Source organism: Oenanthe melanoleuca, chromosome 3, assembly GCF_029582105.1.
Source record: "Oenanthe melanoleuca isolate GR-GAL-2019-014 chromosome 3, OMel1.0, whole genome shotgun sequence".
Classification (NCBI taxonomy): domain Eukaryota; kingdom Metazoa; phylum Chordata; class Aves; order Passeriformes; family Muscicapidae; genus Oenanthe; species Oenanthe melanoleuca.
In genome coordinates, this window is record NC_079336.1 from 59,178,654 (window position 1) to 59,199,350 (window position 20,697).

Sequence of the window (20,697 nt, forward strand, 5' to 3'; positions counted from 1 at the left end):
AGTTGTGTCTGTAATGCGGCTTCTGGTGGCAGAAAGAACAAAATACCAACTTTCTCACCTTTACTGAAATCATGCTGAAGTTGTAAAAGAGAAAACAAGTGCCGGGAAAGTAATAGCTGAGCTTTAGATTTATTGAGAGGAAAGGACAGAAAAATTTTTTTCTGATTATTAATTACATTTTAAAATTTAATTTTAAACTCTATTTTTCTGAAAAGCTATTAAGAGGTGTATTTTTTTTGAAATTAGAAGCTATAGTTTTAAATGAAATTAATAATAAAATATGTTCTATTATATGTATCTGGAGAGTTTTTGAGGCTTGATACCTCCTGACCTGGGTTTGGTAAGGACTTCAGTGCTTGTATATTATCAGTCTAAGCTGCTGGTTGGTTTAGCTTCTTTGTCTATTTCTTAAGTCCTCATTCATTCTTCAAATGAGGAGAAAGAATTGCTAAAACTCTGGTGAGTCCTGGAGCACAAGAATGATTTTTTTAGGGACTTTCTAAATAGTTGTGGTTGTTAAGCCTCTGTAGCTCTGTTGGTGTGACTTCGCTGTGTGCATTGATATGAATATTTATAATACAAAAAACTGCATATTTGCTTCTTCAGTGCTGTACTTTGTTGTAAGAAAGGAGAAATTTGGGGCAAGGGAGTAACTTACCTGTAGTTTAGTTTGTATAAGTGCAGTTTTAGGATAGTCCTAAGACATATAGACTCAGTTTTAAGAAGTGATGGCACACATGTGTAGAATTAAGATGTAAGCAAAAATTTCATTTCAGCTTCCATTAATTTTTTAAACTGTGCCTAATGTTTCATTTCCTTAAAACATTGCTTGTGAAAATGAAGGTTTTAATTGATAGCACTAGAGATTATCACTGTCTGGCTATAGAAAATAAACAGTTTGGACAAGAACTGTATTCATTTTCTTACCAGTTTCTCTTTCTGTATAGACTATATTGATTTGTATGTTTAGTTCCCAGTCTTTCTCCCACTGAGATTATAAGCACTGGGTCCCCAATGGATTTCTGTCAACACTAACCATTTCCATAATTGCTAGAACCAAGTACTTAAATGCCTTCCATATAATTTCCATTTCATTTCATAATGACTTCCATGGTGGCCTTGAAAATCTGGACCTGGCCAAGGAAGAGGATAAAGACTCAGTGAAGAAATCTGGGCAGAAGGGAATCAAATGGAGAATTACAAACTGATTTTCTACAGGACACTGGAGAGCAGGAAGCCAGAGGTAGCTTGTGACCAAGCTACCAACTTGAGTTAGGTTTGAACTGATTCACTTGAGATGACAGACTGCATTTCACTTGGTTCCATGTGTGCTGTATATTTCTGATAATGATGTAGCTATCTGGTGATCATTCTTTTCAATTCATATGGTGATTTAGAACTTTAAAATAAAAGTATTTGTGATAGTTTTCATTTTCTAACACTACTGTTAACAGATACAAAGGAAAAAAAAAAGAAAAATGTTTATATTATTCACCTGAAACGTCCTGGTAGTTTGCAAGGTAAATGATTAGGTGCAGTCATTAGGGACAGATTATTAAATGACTCCAAATAAATCTGCAAGAAAAAGAAGAATGTCCTGCATGTCTCACTGTGTTTTTCTCTTGAAGGCAGCTGGCTGTGTCTATCCTTCTGTGGGGGGTACATCACGGATTATTTCTCTGGGAAGGCTTCAGCAGCTTGAGAAATTCTGCTTTTGTAGGTGAAGGAGAGTTATTGGGAAGGAAAATTTCGGGAGTTCCATAGAACAGATCTATCTGACACTCAGGTAGATCTCCACACCATCTGCCAGCCAGGGCTGCCTTCTGAGCAGTCACTGCTCCCATTTTCCTCACTGCTGCTGGGTCCCAAGCCGTGGCTCAGCATCTGGCATTTAAATGTGCCTATACCCAAAAATATGTGCACTACTCTGTTTTTGTACTGTTTCAGAGCAGGCAACCTTTAGATACTATGTTGTAGCATCATACCCATGGGCAGTGTACTACCCTTCACCAATAATTTTTTGTCATTGTTTTGGACCCATGGATTGTGTTCTTTGTAGCTTTGTCTTTACATGGTTTTATGCTTGTTATTGAAAACCAAATGCAGAGTATAGGAGACTGACTTGCTTAGGTGGCAGCAAATGAAGGTGTATGTAGTGAGCTGTGGGGTGTTGAGGCTGCTCACTGAAGTGTAATAAAGGCAAGAGCCAAGCCACTTTGGAGACATGAAGAGTCAAAGAAGCATCACAGAGAAGCAGTCTGAATTCTTGAAAATTCTTTGTTATTTACCAGATTTCTTCTTAAAAACTGCTTACTCTAGGATGAGATGCAGCTTGTAGAGTAGGAGGAAGATCAGCTTCTGTTTGGGGAGGCTTGATTAAGAAATTGGATTGTTTGTTTGTTTGTTGCAGTGTGTCTTGTCATTGCAGATAGCACTGCTAATACAAGCTCATTTTCCATCTCAGCATTGGTTACCTACCAAAATATTTAAAATCACCCACCAGGTGGTTTTAAATTATCAAATGATTGTAAATAAGATTATTGTAGTCACCAGTGGGAAGTAAATGCTTTCTTAAGATCCCTTGATCTCAAGAAAATAGGTTACAAGGGAGCTCTGGTGTTGTGTTTTCTTCCAAACCATCATTTTACAATCTTAGGGAAAAAAAAAAAAAAAAAAAAGGAAAGGCAAAGCCAAACTGGCAATGCACTGGTGAAAGGAATTACATGCTTTTCAAGGACCTGACAAATGGGAAATCTGAAATTCTGTATCTGTCCACCAGACAGTAACAGCTTCTGCTTTAATATTGAAAACTAGTTTTCAATGCCTTGATAGTATGCCTGAAATATGGTCTGGAGCAGTGGACCAAAACAGTTTGGCGACATCAGGGCACTTTTTCTTGCCATTGTGAATGGCAAAATGTTTTTTGTGAGCCTGGAAAAAGCACAGGATGAATGTGTGAAATGCACAAACGTATTGGCAGAGCTTGCTGTAAACCTCTGAATATGATGAGCTTAGTATCTGGATTTGTTATACTTTCAGGTGGGACCCTCTTCTGACATGTGATCTGCCCTGAGCTACTTTGACTCCTACGATGACAATGTTATCACTGCCACATCTCTGGGAACCAGTTATTCACAAGTACACGGTATGTGAACGTCTGCATCTTACATTAACTGTTGCTTGTTGGAACAACACAGAAACAATAACAAGAAGGTGCTAAAAGTCATTGAAGTAAATGTTAAGCTACATGTACAACCAGTTACAGGGAGCTGTTCCAGCAGATGTTTATCTGCTAGGCCTGGCCTGTATGCAGAATAGTGAACTGTTTTAACTTGAACATGCATTTATTCACAGATATTGGTAGAAGCATTCTACCAATGTTTCCTTTGGACGAGATTATACTGGTACAGTGATGATATGTAGATCTACAGATGATTATTCTCTGTCTTAAGAAGGAGGGAGTGGTAGCATTAGTGTGGAGGGTTCTGTACTTTAACTGTATTTATTGTTCTGTACTTTAACTGTGTTGCTGCACTTACATCAGTATTTTTTTTGCATTTAGGAAAGGTCTTTAATTGCTTTCTTTCTTCATTCCATTTTCAGTTTCTGGTCAGTCTAAATGAGATTAATTTCACACTCCAGTGAGTCCCTAAAGAAGTGTAAATTAACTCCATTTTACCAAACTCAACCAGATGATGGCAGTTATTCCCTTGATGTTTATCTTTACACCACCCACCATCTTTGGCCAGGATTTCAATAGGAAGTAAATTCATAATTGAGCCTGTTTTCCTCACCCTATATAAGGAAATGGAGACTGAGATCCATATCTGGTGAAGGGAGGATATTCAATTTATGACCTACAAGGCAAAAAATATAAGGTCACTGATAGCTGGCATATTTTTCTTTTCTACAATTCTGGCTTGAAATTTTTAACACAAACTCAGGTCCTGTAAGACTATGGCAAAATGGTTTTATGAGAGTGATTACATTGTTGTTTTAGGTTCTAAAGCAGTTCAGAGCATACCACATAGCTGTTAGCATGGAACATCTATGACTTATGGCCCCAGTGCAACTTCCACTGAAGCTGGCTGAAAAAAGTTTCTGCATGCTGATGGGAGTGGAATTGCACTGCATTTAGCACCTTCTCTTCAAGTAATGTTCCCTGCTTGGATTTTTTTTTTACTGCTTAGCCATTTCTTTGAGATAAGGTATTAAAAATACAAAGGTAAAACAGAATTACAAGGAAATGGATAGACAAAATAATGAGAACTCAGTTAGTGAAACGCTTGTTATATGTGATAAGGAGAGATGACTGTTTCCTCTGAAAGTGTATATCTGGCTTTAATGCACTGTATTTTTGTATGTAATTTTGAAGACACTGTCAGAAATATGGATGATCCCCTGCTACAGCAGTGATGTAAGAGAGGGAAAGCAAGACAGAAGTCTTATAAGGAGCAGGAAGGAAAGATCATTCTTCATGTATCAATGCAGTGTGTTTTGGGAAAGCAGTTCACAACTTGGGTAGCATGTGTGTTGGTTGGTGAAGTTTTCCACATATGGCTGGACAGTTCCAAGAGAAGCTCTCAGAGGTGACACATGCCACTAAAGTGAAAGAGCATTGAACCTGCTTCTGCTGGCAGAGCTTCTAGCATGCCTTTGTAGCCATCCTCACTAGTCTCTGCTGGTCAAACACCGTTAACATCGCCCCTTGCAGACTGTTTGTATTTGTTCAGATGTCTCTTCTGTTGTCCATACCTAAGCACCTTTTCAGGAGGGATATGGGAATAAGAATTTCTGTTGCTCGTGTGTCTTGTGAGTTGATTAATTTTCAAATGTTCAGAATTATTTGTTGGTATGTGTTTTTGTAAATAAGTTGTTTTGGTGTGTGTGTAAGCATTGGTAATGGAAAGCTGGTTTGAAGAAGATGAGTTTCATGTCCTGTAGGGGCAGAGGTTTGGAAAGGACCCAGCAGACCAGCTGGTCTGCTTTCCTGCCATCACAGGTATCTCATCATGAAAAGCATGAATGTGTCTTGGTTGACATTTTCAGTTTTCTGGTGGAACGTGGTTTTTTTGGGACCTCTCGGAGTGCCAGGGGCAGGTGGTGGGGAGAGGCAGCTGTCAGAGTGGTGGCTGCTCGCTGATCTCCGTGTTCCCCAGCACAAAGAGCCAGCAGCCATCTCACAGCTGAACTTTTAATGAGCTGTAGGGCAAGGGAGGCTGTCTCACACCTCATGAGGCTTCTGATACGTGACAATAATCTTCACGGATTTGCCATCTACACACATCAAAATGAAATTTCCTTTGATCGGTGAACACAGGAGTCAGAAGGAAGTGAAGGTTTTCATGTTTATTTTTCCTTTTGAGTGTTATTTTGGTTCTCCTCTTTTGCCAGTTCTCATATAGCATTGCACAAATTTCAGGAAACTAATCTGCAGGAGCACAGCTCATAAAAGATCGACCTGCCAGAGGACGAGGCTCTGCTTATTACAGAAAAGCTTCTGAGACAGTGACAACTGAAAAGATTACACACTTCCACAGGAAATTAAATTTGATGTAATATAGTGAAAGAATGACAAAATGGAAAGGGTATATATAACATATTTGTGGTTATTAAGCAGTAGAAAAATGAAAACTTGAGATCCAATAAAGTGCATGTAATTTAGATATGGATAGAAAATTCCCAATAATTGGTTTTTTAAACTTGGGCCCTCCACTTTGCTTTGCCTTCTCTCAGTGTTGTTATTTCAATGTGGAAAATCATTAACTTCTTAGAATCATAGAATGACCTCAGTTGGAAAGCACTTTTAAAGGCCATCTAGTTCCAATGCCCCTGCCAGGGGTAGGGACACTTTCCACTAGACCAGGTTGCTCAGAGCACCATCCAGCCTGGAACACTTCCAGGGATGGGACACCCACAGCAGCTCTGGGCAAACAGTTCCAGTGTCTTGTAAAATTATGTTAACTTTCAGGCACATGAGATTATGAAACATTTAAATCAAGTTTCAGAGCAGTCCTATGGTATCCAGATAGATTGCATTCTTCAGCAGAAGGTGCATATGTGACACCATACCAGGAGAGGCAAGAGCTTCCTTCTTTGCTTTGTCCTCTTCCCTTGTGGATGTGAAGTGCCAGCAGAGAGGGAAGCTTTTCTTCCCTGTCTGCCCATGCATGTTGCTGGGGTGCAGTGTGGTGCTCCATGGTCTATGGAAGTCCTAGCTCTGTCCCAGCTGCCAGCTGGAGTGGCAGGGGCCAGGAGGACCCACTGGGGACTGTTCAGGTGACATACATGATTGGTACTGAGGTCCTTGCTGCTAACCCAAGGCAGGGCAGGTGATGTATCTCCTTTTCCTCTCTTCCTTGGTGTCAGTGTGGGTGCCACAGTGAGCCTGACTCTCTCCTGGCCAGGTGCATCATAGCAACACATAGGCTTTCTTTCAGATGGGATGGTAATACCCCTAATAATTTTACACCTTAGTAATTTTTCCTTTAAGATCTGATTACTTGCAGTTGGAAAGAGTAAGCAGAACTCTGGCAGATTTAACTTTATTAACCATCATAAATCCTTTCCTTTTTGACTCTAATCAGTCCCTGGAGTCCTTTTAATGCTCTTGACATTGCACTGGCCTTTCATCACAGCTCAATATACATTTTCCTGTAGCTGGAAAGCTGATGGCGGGAGCCTTACGTGCACTGGAGGTAATGGACGCAGCGATGAGGCCGTGTGACTGTCAGACTCGTGCTGAGGATGGAGGGAGGAGAGAGAGCTTATGCTGCCAGCACAGCTCTGCCCTCTGCAGAGGACACAAGAGGGAACCCAAAAACACAGGCACTCACAGGCGTGTGACCCACTAGCATCTAGGGACAGAGGATCAGCTGCCTTGCTCTGGCCTGGCAGACACACAGAGACAGCAGAGCTTCTGTGCCTTATTTTGGCAAGTGGGGTGGCCAGCCCTGCCTCAGAAAGCCCCTCTGTGAGCAGCCCCCAGCCCTGTCCCTGGGGCAGTGATGGCCAGAGCCTGCCTGTGGCTGGCATACCAGGAATGGGGGGGCCAGGAGCAGCACAGGGACTGTCCAACCTGCACGGGTGGAGGTGCTGGGTGAATGGGGCTTTTCTGAGCTGGGACAATGCTAAAAGGAAGGAGTGTTACCAGGTGGTCGAGGGGCAGGCACCAAAGCAACAAATGCTGCCTTCATAAAGTCACTACCTGGGTTATTGCCTCTCTGTCCAGCCTGCACACAAAATCCTCCGGAAACCAAGAGGGGAATTCCCTGGTCGGTAGTCTGTCTGTCTCTCTGCTGTCCAGGAATTCATGGGAAAGAGAAGGCATCCCAAGAATCTGCCCCAGTGTGCAGGGACAGTAAATTCCCTCTTGTTTTTCCATATACACAAGTCAGCAAGTTTCTTCAGCAAATGCTTTAATTTTAAGCTTAATACTATGCAAATATTTAACTTGGGACAAAAAAAGCTTCAAGCTGGCTTCAGACCATGGACTGGCTTCCAGTTGTTTCTGCAGGTACAGATCCAATGTTTATGTACATGAATGGCTATTTGTTTGTTTGTTGATTCATTTACTATGGTAATATTTTTTATAATGGACTTGGATATTTTTGTACTCTGCTTTTGCTTTGAACATAAAAACTCTGTATTTGCAATCCGTGTACAGGCGTTTTCAGAAGCTTTGGCAAAAGGCTCAGATCTGCTGAAGATAATCACTGTAGGCTGAATCTGTAGGATGACACAGAATTGTACTGACTTTGTTTTTTCTCTAAATGAAGTGCCCAAAGCTGTGTTTACCACTGATATTCCACCAGCTTAGGTTATTAAAGAAAGGTATTGAAAGATTTGGTTCCTACTGCAGGATCTTTATAGTGTAATTTGTTTATCCAGGGAAATGGGTACAAAAGAATATTCAGGAGCATCAAGAGCATTAGCAATACATAGGTTTATTAGGTTTCAAAAGTCTGCTTAAAGTGCCACCTTGAAGGATAATACTTTTCTGTATTCACATGTATTTCATACACTTATGCTTTCTGCAGCCCTTTTCTCGGCTGCTGCAGGCCTGAAAAAAAAAGCCTCCTATTAAAGAGGGAAAGACCCTGGTCTAGTGGACCTTCTCTAATGTGCTCAGCATGAGCTTTTTGAGTTCATGAAGATGAGAATGGCTGTGTCAAATGTGTTTCATTTGCATGTGGCAAGATAGAAAAAGCAAACTCTGTGTGAAGACGAGCAGGCAAGAGACTCTGAGTGCCTTAAATACTAAGGGAGTTAATGCTATGCAGTGATTTTGCTTCTGTTATAGGAAGTGTAAGAACAGTATGCTTCCAAAGCATAAGCACAGCATAAGTAGATTGCCACCCAAACTGCACAGGTTTCAGTTCCATGGCAACACGAAGGGCCCGGCTGTGCTGAAGGTGGATGTATCAATGCATTCAGAGTGAGGGGTAGGGACTGAGCTGGGCAAAAATAAATGCACCCAAATTTTTCCTCTCAACTTATTTATATATAAAGTAAAGCCTTTGTTCTTGGAAAATCAAAGCTGACATGAATATACCTGCTTCCCCCCATCAATTCTCCCTGATTCTTTTTTACATATATTTTTATCAGGCAAAAAGCAAATGAAGAAACTGGAGTTCTGGATGTTTTTTTAATAAGACTGGAAGTGCAGCAGCACTTGAATGTTGCAAGAAAATAATATTAATCCTTGAGAAGGTTGTATATCCCTAGAGAGAAAGACTTGGGATGGGGGTGGAGGGACATATTGTTTCCAAGATGTACTGCTTTACAGAGCAGAGTGAAGCAGTGGGTGGGTAGTTGGTTTTGTTTGTTTGGTGGTTTTTTTATTATTATTATTATTTTCCTTGATCCTTTTGATCTGCCCTTTTTCTGCCTTTCTCTACATCTACTTCCAGTTTCCCCTACCTCTCCTGGCTGAGGAGCAGGAAACAAGACTTAGTTCTGTTTCCTGACATCCAAAGAAATATAAAAGTACAAAGAAACAGTGTATTTTGTTTTCCCAGCTGACTTGGATTCACAGACCTAGAAAGGCACCTAGAAAGGCACCTGCTCCCAGAGAGGTCAGGAGTCACCCTCCAGAACAACTGGGCAATCAGCCAGGGAATAACTGAGACCTGATCATTACGTGAATTTTGGATCTGCTTGGTTGACTGCAGAAATGTAGGATGGGGGATTGTGATAAATACATTTTGCTCAGGGTGAAGAACCTACCTCAGGCTGATCCTGACAGCTGTGCTGATGGGTGGATGAATTGCAGATTTGCAAGGTTTTAAGTCAGACTGGGCAGTAGGAGAACCTCCAGATGTTGGCATTTGTGAGGCTAACAGCAGTGCTAATCTGGCATGGTAAAGCTGACAGAAGTGGCAAGTTAAACTGGATTTACAGCTGCTCTGTATTGCTAAAACAGGCAAAGCAGCCAGAGCATACCAGTGGATCTAGCCTAGAGATTTCAGCAAGGTTTCTCTGTCTAACTGGGGGGAGAGTTTAGCTCTGCAGTTGGAAGTAGCTGTGCAAGAGGAGAGGAGAAATAAAATTAATCTCTCTTTTAATCTGTATCCTTTTCTTCCTTTTTAAAAATTTGGTTTGGGGCTTTTGTTTGTTTGTTGATAAATAGCAGCAGGAATATATTTTTCCTTAAAAACAAGCCTTGCTTCCGTTGCAGTGGGAAGCTTGTGTTTGAGATTTTGCTTGGAGGAAATTTCACCCTCTTCAGGAGACCAGTGCAACGTGGGTAAATCTTTTCTAATGGAATAAATAGTATTGAAATGATCCTGTCTTGGCATTCCACAAAGGGGTGGATTTCACCCTCCAGGCAGTAGAGCTGCAAAGAAAGAAGGTGTCATTTTTAAATGTTCTCTTTCTTAGAGAGAGCAGCACTGGTAAGACCAAGTCCCCAGGTAATGCTGCAGTTGACATCCTCACAATTTTGCTGTTGTTGTGGCTTCTGATATCTGCACAGCCCCCCAAAACAAGGAAGCTCATTAAATACTGGCATATGCTTCCCAAATTGTCACACCTTCATTTTCCTGAGTTTTCACAAGGGGCCTGCTGTGTATACAACCCTAAATGAAGAGGAGGAATCACTCCAGCCAACAATGTAGCAAGAGAGCCGAAGGATTCCTTTGTAGGTGTCCCTACCTGATCTAACCCTCCAAACAGCCCAGCTGCTCTTTGTCAGCACCTTCCCAGGGAGTGCCTCAGCTTGGCAGGAAGGATGAGGAGAAAGCACCAAGAGGAACATCAAAGAAAGAAGAAAAGGAGGAGTGAAATCAAGGATGGGAAGAGAAAGGAAACAGAGCAAAGGCAGAAGGGTGATTAGAGAAAAAGCAGGGCTGGGAAGAGCACAGCAACAAAAAGACATGTTCCTCTGGTGCCTATGAGGGGAAAGCTGGTCTTCACGTGTAATGCAGACAAAACCAAACAAAACAAAAAACAGAGCAAGAAAATTAAAATACACAGAGTGGGAGAAGGTACCAGAGGAAGGAGAATTCAGATTGACATGAAGAGAAGAAAATACATAAAATACATGGATGAATTTCATACCATGGTCCAGCCTATTTTAAATAGTAGTTGCTAAGATTGTGACCTTCTTTTTATGGAGATTTTGGGGTCTGGTGAGGAGCAGTAGGGCCATACTGGGAGGCTGCTACAGGCACCAGAATGGGTGGTTGGAGGCAGATCTTTTCGGTACACTGTGTCTGGAAGCCTAAAGCCAGTATGAATATCCCCAAGGAAAATTGCTCATCCTGCATCTGAAGTCTGACAGTCAAAGATGTGCTTGCTTCTCTCTGAAGGTATCTGAGGAACAGCTGTTGCCATGCAGGCAGGGGTAAGGGCTCCCTCTAGATCCCTCTTCCAGTTGTTCAAGCTATCTAGCTACCAGAAATAAAGAGCTGAATGGAAATTTTAGTTCTGGCTGTGAAAAAGAATCTTCTGAATGAATTCTGCATCAAATAATGAATGTCTTCTTTCCTCCTCCTCTCCACCTACCTTGTTCCTAAACATTAACATTTCATGTCAGTTGAGCTAAGTTCGGTGTCAGACTCAGAGGATCCTGCTGAAAAATACACCCCTGTTTTGTGGCAAGCCAGAGGAGATGAGAGGCTTGTGGTGTTTTTCCTTCTCAAGCTCTGCTCTGCTGGGAAAAACAGCTAAGGCTGTGTGAAGCTGTCTTCTTCCCACTCTCCTAAACTTCACTCCTAAAAATGCTGCTCTCTCAACAGCTTTGCTGCTTTCTCTGAAGGAGGCATGGCTTGGCCCACTTAGTGCCATTGCTTGCCAGGGGATGTTTTCTCAGGTTGTGGTGACTTCCATCTTGATAGGAGGCTGAAGAAGATTGCTGTGGAACAGCTCATTGGCATTGCTAGCTGTGTTGTTTGAAAATGGTTACTTAAGCACAAAAGGGAAGAAAGAGATCAGAAATATGAGATTTAAACCCTATCCAAAGCTCCAAATAATTTCTGCCATTTCTGCTTCTTCTTTTCAAAAGACTTAGGCAGTATTTGCTTTATATTTTTAAACTCTTCTCAGACCAGTAAGATGAGAAACATGCTTTCTCTGAAATAGATTGTTTTGTGGGCAGTGGTACCAGTGTGTGCCAGGCTGAGGCTCAAATCCTGGCTAACAGTGGCCATGCAACACCCAAGGGCTAAGCTTGGGGCATCATCTAGAATTCCTCCTCAGAGCCACCTACCAATTTTCTCCAGACTTTTTGGAATGTCACTGCTGAAATGCAAGAAGATAACAGGTATCTGCAGAGGTGGAGAAATGTGCATTCAAAACAGTGGGTTTGTTGTACAGGAAGAGGAATGGTTCTCTGGGCACTCGTCTCCAACATGCTCTGCAGTATGTGGTAGTATTTAATGTTAAAAGCATGGAGACAGGAGAGAGCTGGAGACCTTAATAATTTTTCCTCCTATAGAGAAAGCAAGTGGTGAAAGGCACAAGGAGGAGATGTTGGTGAAAACAGACCTTTGACAGTGAGTATGGTCTTGCTGCTTTTTGGGATATTCCTGTATCTGACTGTAGTGATGCAGAGATGTGCTGAGACTTGCTTATTTAGATCAGAGTTGAGAAGCAGAGACATAAAAATTGCATGTGGCTTTGGAGTTCTGTAATACACCTGAAATCAAAGCCAGTGTGATGTGGAAATTATGATGGCTGATGTTTGTGTAACCCCAAATCTCTCAACCTGTACCTGAATTAATTTTCAGTTGTTAGAGGAACACCAACCTTAACACAGATGCTGTGTGAACAGGACAACCATTTCTGCATAGCAGGAGTAGTTTTTTTTACCTACTCTCACCTGGGTGTCAAGTCTAGCAATTAGGAATCAAATTTAGCCCTCAGTGTTTGTTTCAGGCCCTCTTGAGTCTGTAATTCTTTGCCAGCAGCAAAACAATTATTTTTGATAGGCATGCTAGTTGTTTTTTAATTTGTTTATAATCAGTTTTCTAGGAGGTTGCTTTGATGTGGGAGGAACTGAATTCTTTGGGTGCAAATATTTGCAGTTGACTCTCTTAGTCATTAAGAGATGTTTTCCACGTTAAGGTGTCTTTACTGTTAAGGGCTAATGTGAAGCATCTTCTGACACCAGAAACATTAAATGTATGGCTGCCTAAAGAGGAACCATTTGCTGAGCTGCAGCATGTGAGGGCACGACCAGCCCCAGCCTTCTCCAGCTTCTTGGGGAGAGGCCAAACAACCCCCAGGCCCCTCTGGCTGCTTTGCTGCTGTGGCTGCCCACACCAGTCCCCAGGACCTGAGACCCTGCAGGTTCTGGTTTCAGCCATTGACCTACATCCCTGCTGAAATGGCTTCACACTGAAAGATGTCACTGTTCTTTCCCAAAAAGAACGTGTCTCTTTTTTCTTGGGCTTTTTTTTCCTCTTAAATAAATTCCCTTGCCACCTTTTTGTATCTTCCAACTGCAGCTCTTTTAAGGCTCCCTGCCTCTGCAGTTTTTTGCCTTTGTATAGGTTATTTTTGGAAACTGGGGAACCAGGAGGAGGGAGGGAATTTAGGGGAGTTAGCTGCAGTAGAAGAAGAAAGCTCTTTCCCTTGGTGTGCTCTTTCTTCCCCAGCCTTTCTTCTCATGACCTCTGTGGTCCGACCCTGTCACTCTCATTCCAGGGCGAGCCGTGGCTGACCCTCTTTGTGCCCGGCCAGCGGCTCTTCCCACGCGGCGCTGCTCTGCAGGCTGTGCTTGCTGCTTCCTCCCTGCCGTGCCTGCTGCTTCTCTGCTGCTTTTCTGGGTCAGCCCAAAGAGTGGGTAGGTGGTCGAGCAGAGTTTTGGGAGCTGTGGAACGCTTGGGAGGTTATGTGCCTTAGGGTAAAAATGTATGCAGAGAAGAATGTGTTCCCGTCGGTTTTTCCTCAGGGGAGCAGCCCCATCAAGGTGGCTGGCTTTTTCTTGAAATGCCAGTGTGTTTTTTTATATTAGAAGTGTCACACGCTGACTGCCAAAATTTGCAGGAAAAAAACAAATTCTTTGAAAGACTGGGGAATAGCAAATGAAACCTGACCAGGAGCTCACCTTTTGGATCTGGTATGTGGGGCAGGAGTGGTGAGCACAGACCCCCCCAGAATGTCTGAACTCTTCTGAACAGGAACAGTAAATTGACCACAAAAATGTAAGGAGAAGTCTTCTCTGAAGGAGCAACCAAGGACTCTTTTTCCTGTCTAGGTTTTCTAAAATTACTAATGCATAGAAAGTCATTGACCATACGGTAAGTCAGGCTGCCCTTTTGCTGAGACAGTATCCAGATAATTGAGATGCCTGTGATTGCCCAGGAAAACTTGCTGATGTTTACACTGCTGTCAGGTATTGAAGTCACACCATAATATTTGTCGTGGTATCTTGCAATAGGTTTTAAAATAGATTGACATCACAGCACAAACTGGGAACTTTCCTATTTTTTTCTGTGGTTATGAAAATGCCTAAATAGCAGTGTAGTACAGTAAATGTTAAAAACTAAAAGCAGGATTTATGTGTCCTGACAAGAGGAACCAGTAGAGAAGGAAGTAACTTGAGTTTGATAGGAATATGGAGGAAATTTAAGCCAGGTATGGTTAGAGACTCAGAGCATTAATATGGTGACTTCAAGGGATGAAGTTGGGTCAGCATCATACCAAGAGCTGGCATTGAGGAAGACTTTAACCCTAAATAAATAAAATTTTAAGAAGATGATTCTGTACAAGAAGCTGCAAAATTGATGCAAAAAGCCAGCAAGTATGAGGAGAATGAAATTAAAAGAATGTGAAATACTGTCTTAAAAGGCATGGAAATGGAGGGGGTTTTTACTATCATGCTGTTGCAGGGATCAATTGAACTGTGCAGAATGGTTATGCAGAATGTTTGCTGTAGGGAAGTAGCAGTTTTCCATAGATTCTAGGAACGAGTACTGGCATGCTGCCGGCAGTGATTTATTTTCACCCAGCCCTGGTGCTTGTGTCTGGCACTCAATGAAATCTTCCAGGGTAAATTATTTATTTAATTAATAATGGCCACAGTTGCACCGAGAAACTGGCAGCACAGCAGCAGGAAGTCTGCTAGAGATTGCATCTAACTTCTTACAGATAGGCTGCTTATATGTGCTTTCATTAATTAATATAATAAATAATTGTATGTTGGCATTTTTGTTAATTAGCAACAGTTCTTCGTCTGACTGCGGTGAGTGTACTTGCCATGCATTGCAGAAATCTAATTTCTTGATTAAGTAACCCAGAGGCTGGTGTAGCAAGCTAAGACATCAGATTGTTGCAAATGAACTTTTGAACTTTTCATAGGAAAAGGAGATGTCAGTAAAAGAAGAGTCAGATTTGTCAGTCAAGCTGGAGTGACCCAAAAACTTTCATTTCAGTAGGCATTCCCATAAGAGGAAGGAGAGATATCCCCCTCTTCTTATGCCAAGTTGGCAAGATAATGCTTTTTTCATAGTTTAACGTATTCCAGAGATAAAAGATAAAGGATGATGGTTTGAGGGAGTCCAGGAAGGGAGGAATTTGGATATAAATAACAAGTGAAACTGTCTTTTGAGGAGAAATCCCTGGAGAGTCTCTATGAGATTTGTACCTTTTTTCCCTGTTGTTTAAGAAGTACAAAAGATGAAACAATGTGATTTGGTAATTGTATTTTTTTCAATAAACCGGATTTTAAAGCATGCTTTATGAGCTTGATCCTTGTGTTCTTTCCTTGGTTATTGAGCAACATGAAAAAACCTTGCAAGAGGAAAAGAAACCACCTCTTTTAGAGGAAACTACTCATGGACTTAAGCTGTGCAGTTTGCCACAAAGGGAAAAAAATGGACAGAGATTTTGGAAAAATGTCGCAAATGGGCATTTCTGAAACATCAGGCATCCTTGGGTTTCAACTGGCCTAGTATGCAAATCAGCATAGAGCTAAATGCACCTTCTGGGGTGATCTCTCCTTTTGGCAGGTGCCAGCCAGGAGGCTGCAGCCAAGCTGGGTCTCTCTCCTTTGCAGGGAGACATTCTCCTTTCTTGCCCCTGCAGTTCCTTCAAGGCCCTCTGGCTCTCTGATGGTCCCTGCTGAAGCTGTCCACATCAATGTCTGAAGCACCTCTCAACTTTGAGAGGTCAGCTTTTCTTTTCCTTGGCCTGGATTCTCCAGTGCTGCCAAAGCTGGCAGGTGGTTGGAGCTTGAGGAAAGGTTTCCCACTGTCCTGGCTGTGGTTTCATGTCCCTGGGCTGGTTTGAGCAGCTGGGTGGGCAGTGAGCTGTGGGATAGCCAGGGATTTCTGATGGGTGAGTACCTTGGATTGGCTCCCCATGGGCACAGGCAAACTGTAGAGCTGGCAGGAGCACACAGCTGGCATTGAAAGGAAGAAGCAAAGTGGCATCCTCCTTTCTTGGGTGGCAGGTCACCACTGGACTGACCTCACTGAAGCATGAAACTTCATCCTCAAGGGCGGGTCAGATGGTGTGCATGTGCAGTCGTTAACACCTAAATACAATCTTACATTGTCACAGTGCTCAGGGATGGAGAAAGTGAAGACAGTGGAGTTTCCTGTGCTGCCCTTTCCCACTCCCCAGTTTTGGTGACCCCTAGTCACTCTCTCTATGTTTCCCATTCCAGATGGAGTTAGAAATGGGTATACATTCTGAATTAATTTTTTATTTGCAGTGCCTGTGGATGAAGATTGTTTTTACTGATTTGCAATCAAACATCAAACCGGAATAAATGTCATTTCAGAATACTCTCTTTGCAGTCACTGTTTCTATTTTTGCTTTACAGTATCTCTGTACTGTACTCCTAGTTCTGGAATTACACTGGAATTACAGAGTCACAGAATGATGTGGGTTGAAATGGACCTTCAAAGATTATCTATAAAATAAATATAACCCCCCTGCCATGGGCAGGGGCACCTTCCACTAAACCAGATTGCACAGACCCCCATCCAATCTGGCCTTGAACACTTCCAGGGGTGGGGCATCCACATCTTCTCTGGAACACTTATTCCTGTGCTTCACCATCCTCACAGTAAAGAATTTCTTCTTTATATCTAATCTAAACCCACCCTCTTTCAGTTCAAAACTGTTGCCCCTTGTCCTACCACCACAGGCCCTGGTAAGAAATCCCTCTCTTACAGGTCCCCTGTAGGTACTGGAAGGCTGCTGTAAGGTCTCCCCAGAGCTTTCTCTTTCTTCTTCAGGCTGAATACCCCCAAGTCTCACAGAGCTCTCTGATCATCTTTGTGGCCCTTTTTGGATCCACTCCAACAGGTCTGTGTTTGACTTGTGATTGTCACCAGAGCTGCATATGGTATCCAGGTGGGGTCTCACAGGAGCCCAGGAAAGGGACAGAATCACATCCCTTGACCTTTGTAAGTTTTTTTTAAGGTTTGGTTTTATTTTTCATTATTCTACTCTGGGTTTTTTGGCAAGAAATTAAACTTTTTTGTCCACATTGAGTCTGTTTTGTCTGTAATGGTAAGTAGTGAGTGATCTCCCCCATCCTTATCCTATAATTGTGCTTTTTCCTCCCCTGTCCATTTGAGGAAGGGAGTGACAGAGCAGCTGTGGTGAGCACCCAGTGTCCTGTCAGTCAACCCACCCCACAGTACCCCCAAGTCCTGCACAGGGCTGCTGTCCTGTCTGTCCTGATAATGGGGGTTGCCCCAACCCATGTGCAGGTCCCTGGCCTTGGCCATGTCAAATTCAGTGAGGTTCACACTGGTCCACTTCTCAAGCCTGTTAAGGTCCCTAGAGATGGCATCCCTTCTGGAAACCAAGTGTATCAATTGAACTGCTGAGCTGATGTCATCTGCACACTTTCTAAGGATGCCCTCAATTCCACTATGTCATTAATTAAGGTATTGAACAGAATCAGTCCCAATGAGGTTCCATGAGGAACACCACTTGGTGGAGATCCATTTGGACATTTAGAGATTGACTGCAACTCTCTGGGTATGGCCATCCAGGGAGTTCCCTTTCTATTGAATGGTCCAGCCATCAAATCCTGATTTCCCCAACGCAGAAAGACAGAGATGTTGTGTGTGACTGTGTCAGAGACCTTAAAGAAGTCAAGATAATGACATCAGTTTCTCTTTCCTTATCCACCAGTGCAGTCACTGTAGAATAATATGTAGAATAAATCTGTCACGTTTTGATGATTAACATTATTTGGTCCCTTCAAGTCAAGTGGCATACATATGATGTGAACAGACCACTGAGACTACTATTGTACTATTGTTTTTCATCACCATATTCTAGAAATGCCTTAAAGAAATTTTGATAAATAATAGATCTTAAAGTATTTTTAGTTATTACCTTGGAATACAGAATCTTCTTGTACACAGACGAGGCTATTGCTATCAAATCCAGTTTCTTATTTCAAGAAAATTCAGTTTCAGGTGCTCAGGCAATAGCTTTCTTTAGTTTTATGATTTGTTTTACCTTAGAATTTTGCCATAAACCCTGTAATTTACTGTTAACTATTCTACCAATGTATCTAGTTTAGACTATATCAAAGGTAGTGTTAATTTAACTTCAAGTGTACTTATTTCAATCAAGTAAAAATGTTGATTTTTTTGTTAAATATCTAAATTAAGCACAAGTCCCACCACCATTATCCATTGTTACGCATCTTAGATTTCTTCAGGGATGCTTGAATGCAAGGGGAGGTATCAGAGTCCTGCTTCCAAGTAGAGAAAAATCAATATGTAGTCTCAGAAGCCTGTGCTTCTATAATATTTTAATTTTGTTTTTCAGTTATAATCAATATTACCTGTTTTGCCAATGCTAGCAGCGAGAGAAAGGCCCTAAGACATTGATGGGCAGACAGACTGAGAATAGCATGAACTATATTTATGTTTCTGACATCAGTGACCTTGTTTATCTAATATTTTATGCTAAATGCACCATACTATCCCATCCTCAGTGAGCCAATATTTTCTGATACTGCTCCTTGTTTCAAAAATCGTAGAAATTTCAAATAAAAATTTGCTAATGTGATGTGTTCTCTTACTGTCTGTTTGGAAATCTCATAGTCTCTTTACTTTTCATAAACAATATTCCTACACTACACTAATGTGTATTCCCAATTGGATGCTCCCGGGCCAGTAAGAGATAATTCATCAACTTCCTCCTTCAAACACTGCATTTTTAAAACTATGATGAAATTTTGTGGTAACTGGACATCTTATTCTTAAGTTACCACTGTAACCATGATTCCTTTTCCATCCTTCACCTGTTTTCATTATATTTTCTCTGTATTGAAAAGCCACATGTTTTTACTACTGGAAAAAGCAAGCACTGCTCCTGCTAGATCCTAATTTTTCCACCATATCTCCTTTTATCCCACAGATACCACCTTCACTGCCCACCTGTCACATTAGCACATCTGTACTTATTCTCTTCAAGATTTTGTTGGGTTCTTTAATGTTTCAAGAAATCAGGCTTCTTTTCTTCCAGAAAAGAAGTTGCACAAACCAGCCTTTTTCTAGGTCTCCTGTGTGAGAACTGGCAGAACCTACAGCTGGTTGGAAAAAAAAAAAAAAAAAACCAAGCTGAAAAATGGACTGTGCCAAAAATTTCACTTTCCAAATGGTGTAAAATGCCTGTTTTACGCGAGCAAAGGGTTTTTACTGCTCCATGTTCAAATAGCCCTTCATCTTTTAATTGATGTGAAGATTTGGCTTACAACTGCCTAATGAGTATTGACTGAGTCTGTAGCATCCTTTTCCTAGAGGTTTAGAGGTTTACATGAAAGGAACATTAGCTGGAATGTTGTATAAGGTGCTAGAGAAATGGAGCCCTAGGACCCTTCCAAAATGCCTGGCCACTGTGATTAATCCATTCTGTCCTCCAACAGTCAGATGGCACATGGGAAGGTAGCTTTCCAAAGATAGCTGGAAGTTGCAGGATCAGCCTGATGCTTCCCACATATTTGAGCAGTTTCTGCTTTACAATTGCTGTTCAAACACAGAAATGCACAGTATATGCTGCAGCTTCCTTTTTCCCAATCAAGGTTTAAACAGACCTTTTGAGGATTATGAATGTAACCCTAAAAGTTAGTCTGTCTCACTGTATTTATTTTGAGCTTCAGATCCTGATCTCCCTTCTCTGTTTAATTTGATTAATGGGCCATCCAGAGTTCTCCACAGAGGTTTATGGCTTTAATTAAATGCACAGAGACAGCCACTCCAGCCAACCTCTGCCTCTTTTAGCTGGACAAGGAGGAAGAGAACAGAGCTTTAACCCTGCTTTCCACACAGACTGCTACTCCCTTGCATCCTTTGGGCAGCCAGTAGCTTAGAGCAGATGCACTCAAAGGTGCCAAAGAGCTGTTCTGACAGCTGCCAGGCAGCTGCCTGCCACCACAGGCTCAGCATTTCCTGGGACAGCTCTTCCTCAGCAGGGGCTTTCCTCCAGCCAGGAGAGATTTCCTCTTTGGGATTTGGACACTGTTTTGTTGACCTCACCTGTCACACTGGAGATGATGATCAAAGTATGTGTTAGCATCCCTGCCTTGTGCCTTTCCCAGCTTTGGAGATGTGCTGCAGCTGTGTCCCTGCTGGACAGGGACATGCAGCTATAAGGGGGTGAGGCCCTGCACCTGATACAGCCTCCAGGAGAGGGGCTGCAGGCAGAGGGGTGGGAACAGGGAGGGTGGGGTGGGAACTCTGTCCCTTTGACAGACATCAGAGTGAGGGGAGAGGAAAGCTCTCCCTGCTCACCAAGGCTTGTGTGTGGCAAAAGGGAGATCCTGGGCTCTGAGCTGTGAAATTGTCTGACCTATCACAGACTAACTTCAGAATGTGTGGCAGAACGTAATAAAAGACTTTTAAGCTTTTTAAAGGCTCCTGATGGGGAGGGAATTGTATTGCTTCTGAATGGGTGAGGGGCTTCCTGTGTTTCATGCAAAATTTCAAGGCTGCATTTTCCCATGGAATGTGCAGACTTATGTTAATAAAGCATATTTATGTGCTTCACTGCTTCTTGGTAAGGTGGTATTGAACACAGTTTTACCTCTCCTATTTTTCACAGCACTTATGCTATTTAAAGAGCTCCTACAGTTGAGAGCACTAAGGGATTTGAGTGTTTTGATTTCCTGTATCTTCTGTAGGAAGTGGCTGGTTTTATTCCAGGGCATTGCATTCTGGGGGCACCAGTGAAAGACCCAGGAATGTCAGGAGAAAAGACAGACTGCTGCTCGGT

General features: G+C 42.1%; 1 protein-coding gene across 2 annotated transcripts in view; it reads left to right on the forward strand.

The window, feature by feature from the left end:
* Nucleotides 1-20,697, forward strand: part of HIVEP2 (HIVEP zinc finger 2) — a 132,722-nt gene that overhangs the window by 28,703 nt on the left and 83,322 nt on the right. For both annotated transcript variants that reach the window (XM_056486291.1, XM_056486292.1), the window contains exon 2: nucleotides 3,040-3,145. The gene's annotated coding sequence lies outside the window, so the exon portion shown is untranslated. The remainder of the gene's footprint in view (nucleotides 1-3,039; nucleotides 3,146-20,697) is intronic.